The sequence below is a fragment of the Sinohyriopsis cumingii genome, chromosome 14 (genome assembly GCF_028554795.1).
Source record: "Sinohyriopsis cumingii isolate HCF-2022 chromosome 14, ASM2855479v2, whole genome shotgun sequence".
Classification (NCBI taxonomy): Eukaryota; Metazoa; Mollusca; class Bivalvia; order Unionida; family Unionidae; genus Sinohyriopsis; species Sinohyriopsis cumingii.
In genome coordinates, this window is record NC_142974.1 from 99688260 (window position 1) to 99701180 (window position 12921).

Genomic DNA, 12921 nt, shown 5'->3' on the forward strand with positions numbered 1-12921 from the left:
CATCATTTATTAGGGGGCCATGTTACTAATATCAAGTTATTTGAATGTCATCATTTATTAGGGAGCCATGTTGCTAATATGAAGTTATTTGAAGATCATCATTTATTTTATGCTAAGCAGTGAATTACTTGATTTTCTAATTAAAATATTATTGATATTTCACTGCAGTGAAAAAATAACAATATTTTTTCACTACAGGAACTACTTTTTGGGGTCAGAACATACTTACCTCACTTTGATTTTGCACCTTAGCAAATTAATAATTAATAATTAGCAGATTAATAATCCCTGTCTGTTATCCTTGAAACTTGTAGTTTGTTATTCTGGAAATATCAGTTAATTTTTATCAATCTGATGTGGAACTAATTTTGTGCGCATGTACACATAGCACAGCAGAACATGTACGGTAAACAGCTGACATTACCGTAAGAAATCTCATTCACTGTGTCACAAACTTTAGGTAGCCAACGTATGTAAGCATAAAATAAAAAGAATATTTGCTTGAAACTAGTGAATAACGGATACATTTCATCTCGTGGGTGAAAAACTCTAGCATTTTCACTCGTGGCTTCGCCACTCGTGAAAATACTGAGTTTTTCACCCACTCGATGAAACATATCCGTTATTCACTCGTTTCAAGCAAATATCCTCTATTTATTAGGGAGCCATACTGCTAATATTAAGTTATTATTTGAATGTCATCATTTATTAGGTAGCCATGTTGCTAATATTAAGTTATTTGAATATCATCATTTATTAGGGAGCCATACTGCTAATATTAAGTTATTTGAATGTAGTCATTTATTAGGGAGCCATGCTACTAATATCGAGCTATCTGAATGTCATCATTTATTAGGGAGCCATGCTACTAATATCGAGCTATCTGAATGTCATCATTTATTAGGAACCATACTGCTAATATTAAGTTATTTGAATGTCGTCATTTTTTAGGTAGCCATGTTGCTAACATTAAGTTGCTTTCTTGGCATCATTTTCAGCAGATTCATCAAGTTGTATCAGTACAGTGTATTCTATATAATTATTGACAGGGGGGCATATTTCTAATATTTACAAGCTGTTTTCATGGCATCGTTTATCTGACGGCTACATCAAAAAGTTGTTTGCATCGCATGATTTATCAGAGAGTTAGTTCAAAATGTTTTCAAATCCCTACTAGACAGTGTTTTCCGTATAATGTTAGACAGCGGGTAATATTCCTAACATTGTAAAGTTGTTTGCTTGCCAACATATTTCAGGGAGTTAGTTCATATAGTTTGCATATCTACTTCACGATATTTTCCGTATCATCGTGGACAGTGGGTCGTTAAAACGTTCCTAAGTCATTAGGAAACAATAGTGAGATATTTGTATGTTTTAGTTCAAACAGTCATCGTAATTTCTCCATGTGCTAGTTATTTTATCGTTACGTGAAACTCCTTGGCATTATTTGAGGTGCAGTCATTTAGTAAAACTATCATGATACTTGGCATTATTTGAGGTGTAGTCATTTAGTAAAACTACCAAGATACTTGGCGTTATTTGAGGTGTAGTCATTTAGTAAAACTAGCAAGATACTTGGCATTATTTGAGGTGTAGTCATTTAGTAAAACTACCAAGATATTTGGCATTATTTGAGGTGCAGTCATTTAGTAAAACTACCAAGATACTTGGCATTATTTGAGGTGTAGTCATTTAGTAAAACTACCGAGATATTTGGCATTATTTGAGGTGTAGTCATTTAGTAAAACTAGCAAGATACTTGGCATTGTTTGAGGTGCAGTCATTTAGTAAAACTACCAAGATACTTGGCATTATTTGAGGTGCAGTCATTTAGTAAAACTACCAAGATATTTGGCATTATTTGATGTGCAGTCATTTAGTAAAACTACCAAGATACTTGGCATGATTTTGAGGTACGGGAGATAAATTGAACATGATGCAGTCCTATTTGACGTCTTAATCGGTAAAGTGATAATCGTGCATACGACCTTTCATCAATGCTAGTTGGTCATCAAGACGTTTCGTCACAATGATGATTGATTATATCGACTTGTGCTCATCACCACGTTTAACGATCTACACACTTCCTAACCACGGTTAGGTTTTATACTGTTATTTCGCACACGGAAGGAATTTATCATAATATAACATCAAATATATGAACAATGCATGGGAGTATTAACTGTTAAGAGATAATGTTTGACAAATTATTGATGCCTTCCTTCAACGAGATTGATAACAAATGAATTAAAATTCCAACTTTTACTTACATAGTCAATTAATCTGACAGATGTACGTGTTTCGTTGTGGATTTAATAACCTTCAATTCTGTATATCACAAATCTTGTACAATAATTATCTCCCTGCAGTGCAACTAATAGACTATTAAAATGCTCCAAGTTAGACTGATTGTTACACTAATTAACCACTGCTGTTCTACCCAGTAATATTCTCTTAACTAGACAGACCTATATACCAATATGGTCTTACTTAATTAGACTATTATATACTCTATATTAGACAGATTGATTGATACACTAATTAATAATAATAATAATAATAACAATAATAATGATAATGAGGACTTTGTTTAGCGCCTAATCTTTAGAAGCTGTGCGCGCTTTACAACATTAGACACCACTTATAACATAGAAAACATATATAATGATATGATTACAAAAAAAAACAAACACCATGAAATTAGAAAACATAAAAGAACATGCTGAAATATTTATAGTAGGAAACATTATTAGGTCTTTAAGTTTGTTCTTGCAGTCGAAATAAGTGAATTTTAAGAGCACTCTTCAATGGGATCACTGTGTCTTTGTGTCTAAGTTCAGTGGGCAATTAATTCCACGTTGCTGCGCCCTGGTATGCAAAAGAACGTTGTCCATGTAACTTCGTTTTCATAGTGGGAATAATGAGTATACGATTGTCAGAAGAAGAGCGTAAGTATCTTGCTGGTGTGTAAACATGAGTGAGGTCGGATAGGTATGTTGGACTAGAGTCTGTCAGTGAAACGTAGCACAGAGAACAAATGTTGTGTTTGATTCTGGATCGAATGGATAGCCAGTGTAGGGTACAGAGCAGAGGGGAGGTGTGCTCTAATCGTGATACTCTAAGTATTATCCTAACAGCTGTGTTTTGAACTTTTTCAAATTTCTGGAGTAGATATTGAGATGAACCAGACAAAATTGAGTTACAATAGTCCAGTCTTGAAAATACTAATGAACACACAAGTGTTTTAGTGGTATCAACTGAAAGATATTTGCGAATTGAGCTGATGCGTCTCAGCTTAAGATATCCAGCCTTGCATATGTTCATGACATGTTGGTGCAATGTGAGAGTACTGTCCAGAGTAACACCTAGGTTTCGTACTGACTGTGGAAATTTAATGTTGGTGGTGCTGGTATTTATTGTTTGAGGTAAAGGATGTGAATGAGAACGTCTTTGTGTTGTGATCACAATGGCCTCAGTTTTATCATCATTCATCGGCAGCTTGTTACCTGTCATCCATGATTTCACATCAGAAATGCACCTCTCTACACCTTGGATGGTAGCATCAACTTCAGTTGGGTTGCTAGATTTGTATAGTTGGGTGTAATCAGCGTACAATTGGTGAGACACTCGATGATGATCTGTGACACTTGAGAGCGGCTGAGTGTGTAGAATGAAGAGAACAGGCCCAACAACACACCCCTTAGAACACCACAACATAGATTAACTGGGCTGGAGTGTATTCCATTTGCAGACACAATTTGTGTCCTGTTGACCAAGTAGGACTTGAACCACAATTATGTTGTATCATGAATGCCAAATACATGCTGGAGACGGTGATATATCATGGTCTATTGTGTCAAATGCTGCAGACAAATCAAGAAGGGTGAGGACTGTAATCTTTCCACTATCCAAAGCAGAATGTCATTAACTACTTTTAGAAGAGTAGTTTCAGTACTGTGGCAAGAGCGATATGCAGATTGTACATTGCTAAAAAGAGTGTTTGAATTCAGATGAGATACAAACTGGGATAGAACAACTTTTTCTAAGATTTTTTATATAAATTGGAAATTAGAAACTGGGCGGTAGTTCTATAAATCGTTATGGTCTAGTGTTGGTTTCTTCAGCAGTGGCTTTACATTGGCAGGTTTGGAAAATGATGGGAATTCACCGGATGAGAGAGAGGTATTATTAACATTAGTTAGTGAAGGCAATACTGGATCTAAGCACTCAAGCAGAAGTGATGTTGGAATTGGACCAAGTTCACATCACTTTGGTGCACTCTTCATCAGGATTGCACGTACGAAATCCATAGAGACAGGTTCAAATGCTGCTAATGGTTGCCGCTCAAATTCTGTATCCCAACTGTATGGTGACGACGAGTCAATTGAAATTGTGGTGTCAAGCTTATCTCTAATGGTTTGTACTTTGTCACGGAAGAAATTTGCAAACATGACCGGAAGGTCGACTGGAGAAAAGGTAGTTGGAAGTGGTGTACATTTGTTCCTTGACATTAGCTTGTTAGCAATCTCGAAGAGCTCTTTGCAATTGGAACTTTCAATAATATTAGTACTGTAGTGGGCTGATTTCACTGCATGGACTATACTTGTGACATTCTTCTTAGCGGCTTCTTCGATTTGCTTATGAATAGTGAGTCTGGTGGAAAGCCAAAGCCTCTCAGGTTTACGGCGGTCTCTTTAAGCAGTGCGAAGCTGGTCCCTAACACTGCTATACCATGGAGAACACTTTTGAATTGATACTCTGCACTTGGTAGCTGGGGCATGTTTGTCGAGCAATGAACGCAGGCAGTTATCGAGTTGTTCTGCTTTAGGAGGTGTTAGGTTTGCTTGGATGGCATGCATTAGTTTGGTTCTAGTTATCATATGGAGGTTTCTCTTAGTAGCAGATAAAGGTGGAGGGTGAGGGACTGATATGTCAAGGTGGCATATAATGCAGAGGTGATCTAATACAAGTTCGTGGGATACCAGGGAGGACCGTAGAATGTTATCATCGGGTTCATGAAGAATCCAGCCTAAAAGGTGACCATGTTTATGGGTGGGTTGGTTAACTGACTGTTTGAGTTTGAAAACATTAATGGAATCTTGGAGTTTTGATGTGTTTGGGTTTCCGGGACAGTCAAAGTGAAAGTTGAAATCTCCAAGAATAATCAGGTTGCCATCTATCGAATTTCCATACCCCAGGAGATTCGGAAACTGTTCCAAAAAGAGAGATTCAGTCAGCTTGTTTTTTTTTCTTCTAGGAGGAGGGCGGTACAGGCAGAAGAAATGGACTGACCATTGCTCCAGTATGAGTGTGATTTGGACTAGTTCAAACGATATGTGGTCGAAATTGAATGTTGTGGTGTGGTTAAGACGTTTGATCATGGAATTCTTTGTGATGACAGCAATTCCACCTCCGCGAGAGTGGCGGGGAACTACTTGATGGAGTAACCACTGGGTGTTAGATCCGCGCACTTGGGCTCATCGCCTGATGTTTTTAACCATGTTTCTGTCAGGAAAAAGGCGTCGATGTTCTGGGCGTTGATAAAATTAACTATTTCTGTGCGCTTTTCCGGTGGTCCTACTGATTGGGCATTGAATAATGCAATACGCAGAGGTATCTCTTGGATAGTTGGCACAAAGGTTGACGATTTAATAGGGATTTGAATTAGGTTATCTAATTTAACAGTCGAATTTTAAAATTGTCCCAGTTCGTTTAGTCTAGAGGATAATGTAGTGTGGAGAGCCAAGGAGTGGTCATTTAAAGCAATTAATGAGGGTCCATCATAGCATAAACGGGTTGACTGGAGAGTATCACGTGATTACGGTTTGTTTAACAACAAAGGAAGTTGTAGCAGTGGAGCAAGACAGCTAAGAAAAAGTCTAATTGTTCTCGTTTCCAAAACAAGGAGATGAAGAAATACATACGAACTGAACAGCCAAGACATGATGAACACAATAACGTAGAAGAAGACAGGCAATAAGCACATATATCATGAAAACGGCACAAAACGAAACAGCTGCTTCAAGCCGGTTAAGCAATAGCTACCATCTTGAACCTTAACCCTTTGTAGTGCTACCCAGAGATCATTGTATGCACTGAGTTAGACAAATTGATTGTTATAATCATTCAAACTTATATACATAAATAGATAAACCTTTTTGTTGTTCTTGTTTTAGGTTTAACGCAATTTCTCAGCGTAAGGTAGGCTATACATATCAGCCGTAATAACTGGTGGAGGAAGACCCAGTCAAAATCCCGTTAAGAACCACCGACCTAAGGGAAGCTACTGGCAGCTTTCCCACATATCCATACTGGCGAAGCCTGAGACTCGAAACCACGTGGACAAAAGTGATGGAAAATATACATTTATTTGTTAATTATTTTAATTATAACTTGATACAAAAGATGGAAAGAAACAGCTAAGTTTAAGAAATGTTTGATTTGTTCGATTGATATAATTACTATTTTTGCATTGTAAACCTAGGTAAAATGGGAGTAAAATGTCAGGGGTACCAAAAGTAAAATGTTGCAAATTCATTGTTAATTTTTCAAGGGATTTGTATTGTACAAGTGCAAATAATATTTGTATCATATCTTTGTGATGTACACAATATCTGTTTTTTTACGGATCATTAATGCATTTACACAACATCTAAATCATTTAAACAACATTTGTGCCACTTGAACAATATCAAAACTATTTGTACAACATATGTGCTATATACACATCTGTGGTACTGATGTGTACAAGAGATTTTTGGAAGCATGATATAAAAATATTGTTCATGGAAATTGATTACATCCATAAGCTGAAAAGCTATGTATCCAAATAATACATACTTATCTTGGGATGCTATTACATTAATGTCCATTCAATTTCATAATACATTAATTATTGATAGATTATTTTCACTTTAACATTGGGTTTCTGTTTGATCCCATGAGGAGAGGCCTAGATTTTAAGAAATAGAAATAAAATCTCTGCTAGGGATTGCCCACATTTTGAGAATTACTATGCAATTAACAGCAGATTATTTAATGGGTCGTACTTTCCTACATGCCGTCTATTGAAGGGAAACGTTTCTAAATAATGTTATCTAAAAAGAGAGATGACTATTACTTGGTGCAAGATTCTGTATAACCCAGGATTACATCATATAATAACCATCTAACTAGATTTAAACTTTACCGCTGACCTAACCTGTATTATTTGTTTTGTGCAGTACGAAAGGACTTAGATAGGGTTTATGACTGAATCGCCTTCAATCTTCTTCATAATTTAATTCCCATTTTAGAGAGAAAAGGCTAAGGATATTGTACACTGTGCACCTCCCTCCATTTGCATTTGTCACATAGTAGTTGTCATTAAAATCCTGCAATCTGCACTGGGAGTCAATGAGTATTATTGTACCCATAAATTTCAACTGTTTTTAACCTGACAGACCTAAAACAGCTACATGGCCATTCATTTGTATCTTGTCTTTCTTTAAGAAATATCTTTAAAAATTTAATGCAGTAGCAAATCAGAAAGTAAGATAACTGAATATTTTAGAGAGTCTGTATAGTATGAAAGTGAATATGTTTTATCCGCCATTATGATGAACAAATAAATTAAAACTGTTCAGGCTTTAATCATCAATAATGAATTTGAGTGAATTTAATCAAGAACGTTTAGAGGAAAAAGATAACATTCCAAGTGGTTGAAACTGAACATGCCTTTGATGCAAAATATTTTTTCATGAAGATGAGAAAAATACATATGTAACCTTTAAAATATTAATGAATACAAACTCACATGTTCAACAGCGTATCATTTTGTTAGGTGGAAAATGTTAATGCAGATTTCAACCTATCATAAACTGTAGACATTTAAAATAAAATGAGACAGCTTATACACTTGCTTTGTTCTTAAACGTCCCTAGAGTGATCCACGGTCATATTAGATGCAAGGGGAAGTGTCTCGTACGAGATATCCGGCTTCCTGTACATCATATACCATGAAGAGTTAATCTATAATACCTGAACATATTGTAGCAATATGGGAATAACGTAACCCACTTCTCCTATGAAAAGTGTTGTTATAGGACACCTGAACATACTGTAACTACCCGAGAATAACATAACCCACTTCGGCAATGATAAGAGTTGTTACAGGACACTTGAACATGTTGCAACAACCTTCGGGGTGGGGAGTAACATAACCCACTTCTTCGATGAAATGAGTTACTATATGATACCTGAACATATTGTAACACACTGGGAATAACGTAACCAACTTCTGCTATGATAAACCTGTGAGGCCAGTTCGATATATCTTCAATAGTTGTAAAATTAAAGTGTGTGTGTGTGTGTGTGTGTGTGTGTGTGTGTTGTGGGTTCAATAGATGCGAAATTCATTCAAAGTGTGTGTTCGGAGATGGGGAATTTACCATAAAGTATGGACTTAGGTTAGATAAACAGAGTACTGGAATAACTGGTAGTGCCACTGATACCCTACGTATATGCTAATTTGCAATTAACATTACCAGTGGTCTGTTTGTCACCCAATATAAGAGGATCAATTTCAATACTTAAATGGATTAAGAGTTTCAATCACAATCCGAAATTTAACCTAGATTCATGCGAACAGAAAAAAAAACATGTTTTCTCCTCCCTTCTGGTACAACTTTTATAAGTTATTGTTGCCAGTCTTCTGTAAAATATTTAATTTCTAGCCAAAAAATAAAACGTGGTTTCTGAATAGAACAACAAATTAAAGCATTGCAGTTTTTAATATATTTGGAGTCTGTGTTTTGGTTTTATCAATACAATAATCCTGTATTTATTTTGACCTTGTGCATCAACATGGAGTTGGTAGTATTTGGCGGGGCAGAAAATGAGTATGTTAGTCACATGACAAAAATTTGAATGAAAACCATTCATTTTTGGAAAGAAGAAGAATTTCACTCTTGTCTGCATATCCTTCAAGAAGAAATTACTAGGATTATAGCCTGTGCATGGTGGTGATGGTGGTGGGGCATTTTTGAAAAATTCATTACTAGTTTAAGTATTGCCTAAGGTTAAAAGTAAACGAAGCAAATAAACAATAGGCTTAATTGGGCCTAAGATCACTCATCTGATAGACCGTGGATGTCAAATGATGAAATTTCTTGTATAGCTGTTGATCAGGTAGTTACAATTAAATTTTCCCGTATTTTGTAACAATTATATTCTGACAGCAGGTAAGTATTATTTGTAAAAAATGAAAATGTTTTCTGTCAAATTAAATTAAATTGTCTTCATGAATCAGCATTATTTGTGAAAGGTTGTTATTCCAGAATTCATTTAATAACAATTTCGCTGAGTAACAGAATCAGTTGTACAAACTAAAAAGGCAGATAAGTGTCATTATTACAAACTGAAAAACAAACTCCAGCATTTGTTTAAACTGAAAAGGCGTTTATTGCTAAACTTTTCTATGACAACTTTTAAAAATTGATCAAGTGAATATTGAGATGTGGGAATAACTAATACAGATGGATGGACTGATATCACGAATAATGGAGAAAAAATAGAGCAAGGGCAATATAAAATGTATTTAATGACTTTGAATCTTAAGTAACAGCAGCATGGTATCATTTTTAGAAGTTTTACATTTGTCAGGATGATTTCTATCCAAACTGATCACATTTTTAAACAGGTATTGATAATATGTCATCTGAAGCCTATCAAGGAATTGTCTATCATTGAAAGCAGATCCTTTGTATTCCTTTTTGTTTAATTTGGTTGTTTGAAAGTCTTTTTTGCAAAATATGTTTGGTAATGATGGCCATATTTGATCATGGATTGAATCATTTGTACAAGTTTGAAAGACTTTCACAGCGTGTATTTTCTTTAAACATCGTTAAAGTCTGTTGAGTGGGTTTTAAGAAGTTGATAAAATGTATTTCTATTTTTAGTAATGGGGCCAGTTGTCTAAAATGCAATTGTTTTGATACCAGGGCCTCCGTGCGACTTTGACAGATGTGTATTGTTTTATGGAGAAGATGTCTGTTTAATGTTTACTGATGTCAAGTAATAATAGCATAGTTCTTGATAGACTGGCATCAGTTGTACAGAATTGAAACGACTTTAAGCCAATATGTTTATTTTCTTATTTAGTCAAAATCTCTAGCAGTCTTTAAGACTTAAGAAATTGTTTAAATTTTATATTTATTTAATGGACCACAACTAAATGCTGATTGGTGTGATGGAAGCAGATCTGACAGGCCTTTAAACCAGGATGTTTTCAATCAAATTTGGCCAGTTCTGTTGAGCTGTGTTTTGGAAGGCTTTTTGTAAAGCTGTTGTAATTTTAATAACCACGGCCATATTGGATGGCAGATTAAGATTAGTGTTCATAATATTTAAAATGCTCATAAAGAATACTTTCTGTCAAATTTGTTTCGATAGATTTCTGTGAACATGCTTGAAGCACCTTATTTTTATAGTTGTTATTGTGGGTTTAATGCTATTTTTCAGCACATGGTAGGCTATACATGGCAAGCAGTATAAAGAACATGGGAACAAATCTGGGAAGAACCAGCGACCAAACGGAAGTTTTCTCACATACCCATATTGGCGAAGCCTAACATTCGAACACACATGGACAGAAATGTCTGTGATCAGTAAAGGCTAGTGCTTTAGACCACATGGACACCTGTGGCGCCTATATGTTTTAGTAACAGTGACCATATAATGTATGTTATCAGATCAATGCCACATTGCTATTTCTCAAATTTAGTTGCACATTGTTTAGTGAATTTTTGAGAAAGTGAAACCAGCCAATGGTGATGTATAATACAATATGTATATTGTGCCATACCATTGATTATTTAACCAGGTCAACTAAAACTTCCAGAGTCAAATTATCACTAAGGTAGGTCTATATCAGAATGTAGTCAAGTTATGATTATGGTAGGTCAATGCCTAAATGCACTGCATTTGATGGCCTATAAGTCGATCCGGGGTACAAGTCGAATTTGTAAATTCTGTAAATTTTACATCCTTCTTATAAGACGAGACATGGTCAATATTTTTCAATTGTCATTTTTACTCCATGCCTTTGTTAATTTGAAGAACATGTTACATCAGAAAAAGAACAAATCAACGGCGCTTTAAAAATTTTGAATTCGACAGTGATGAAATACAGCATTCAGAAATTGTGGACTTGATTTTAAGACCTTTCAGCGAAAGGTAAGCATGTGATGTAGACCATTTAAAGTGAATCTTGTGTATAAATTATCATTTTTTTTGTGTCTGTATTCTGGTACTAATACACATGGAGTTTGTCAATTTGTGACAAGAATTTTAACTAACTGCAGATCCAGGTAAATAGCAAAAATAAATGTACGTTTTCCATATGGTTTTCTGTAGTTATGTCATAATATATATAGATTACTCGTTTTTTGCTATGGCTGAGCTCTTTTGCCACTCATATTAGTAACAGTTATGCTGATAAGTGAGTAGTGAAGGGGGGCACTTTACGTACAATGGGAATTAGCATTAAAAACACCCTTGGGTTAGATTACGTACAATGGAAATTTAACATGGCGAAAAATCGTGGGTCAGATTACGTACAATGGGAATTAACATGGTGATAAGTGCTGATAAATCGTGGGTCACTTTACCGACAAGGGGAATTTAACATGGAACTATAGTGTGGGTCTGTCTAACGACAAGGGGAATTTAACATGGGAATAAATCGTGGGTCACTTTACGTACAAGGGAATTGAATATGGGATTTTTTTTTTTTTTTTAAATTTTTAAAAAAAGGGGTAGGCAATTGAAAAGTCATTCTCTTTTTGAGAAATATGGCTGGCCCTGAAAAGGGCCTTTGGGTTTATGTTAATGTATTCATTAACATAAAGGACACCGCATTGGTCTTCTTCTTGTCCTTAGGCTGCGTCTTACTGTTGGTCCGTAAATCAGCACTCTTTTCAGGCATCCTTGTCTTTCAACGTAGATCCTACGTATCCACAGGCTGGTGTTTGTCCTGTGGACAACGGTCCACTTGGATCGGACATACATGAGCATGTCCGTCCTAAACATCATGGAAGACACAAGGGTGGATGACCCAACTGTGGTCCACATCTTGAAGCGACGAGAACAGGTGAATCAATGCAGTGAACTGCGCTTATTTATAGGTAGAGGTACGATTGAAACGGATTGAGTTCATTCACCAATCCGAACACGCGTTACAAAATTCAGTCAGCCCGCATCCAATCCGAAGAGAACAGTCTGTGACGTCACGTGGTCTATATAGATTTGCTAGCGCTTGTGTACAGTCAGTCTATGCGACAGTGATTCAACATGACGGAAACTCAGAAAACGATCCATTGGGGTGTACCAACAGGGGAGACTGCCCATGGGAACCCGGACTTACTTTCAGAAGAGGTGAATTGGGATTTTGTGGCTTTTCTCTCCTCGCAAGAATTTGTTCCGGAACCTTCGTTACCTTCTTCATTACCGCAAGTGGAGAATTTTAGACAGAGACAGAAAGAAGAATTGGAGAAATTTATACAACGACAAAAGGAAGCGGAACAAGCTTTTCTCCTACAGCAACAGCAGCAAGAAGAAGAGGTAAGAAAAAAACAACAGCAAGAAGAAGTAGCAGCAAAGAAACAAGAGGGTGAAAATCAAACGGTCACGGTACTGTTGGACATTTTAGCGGAGTTAAGAAGTCTGAAACAAATGTATCAGACTTCTTTATCACGACCGAAGAGAATACGACCTTCCCGAGCTAAACACGTTAACCCTGTGACTAAGCCTACCGTACCACCCTTAGTGATTTCAACCCAATCATCATCATTACGCAGTCCAGAAGTAGGCCTTGGCCGTGGCAAAGGCTTAAGGCAGTTAAAATTGATTGCTTGAACTCACCCCTACACCAAAATAAAAAGG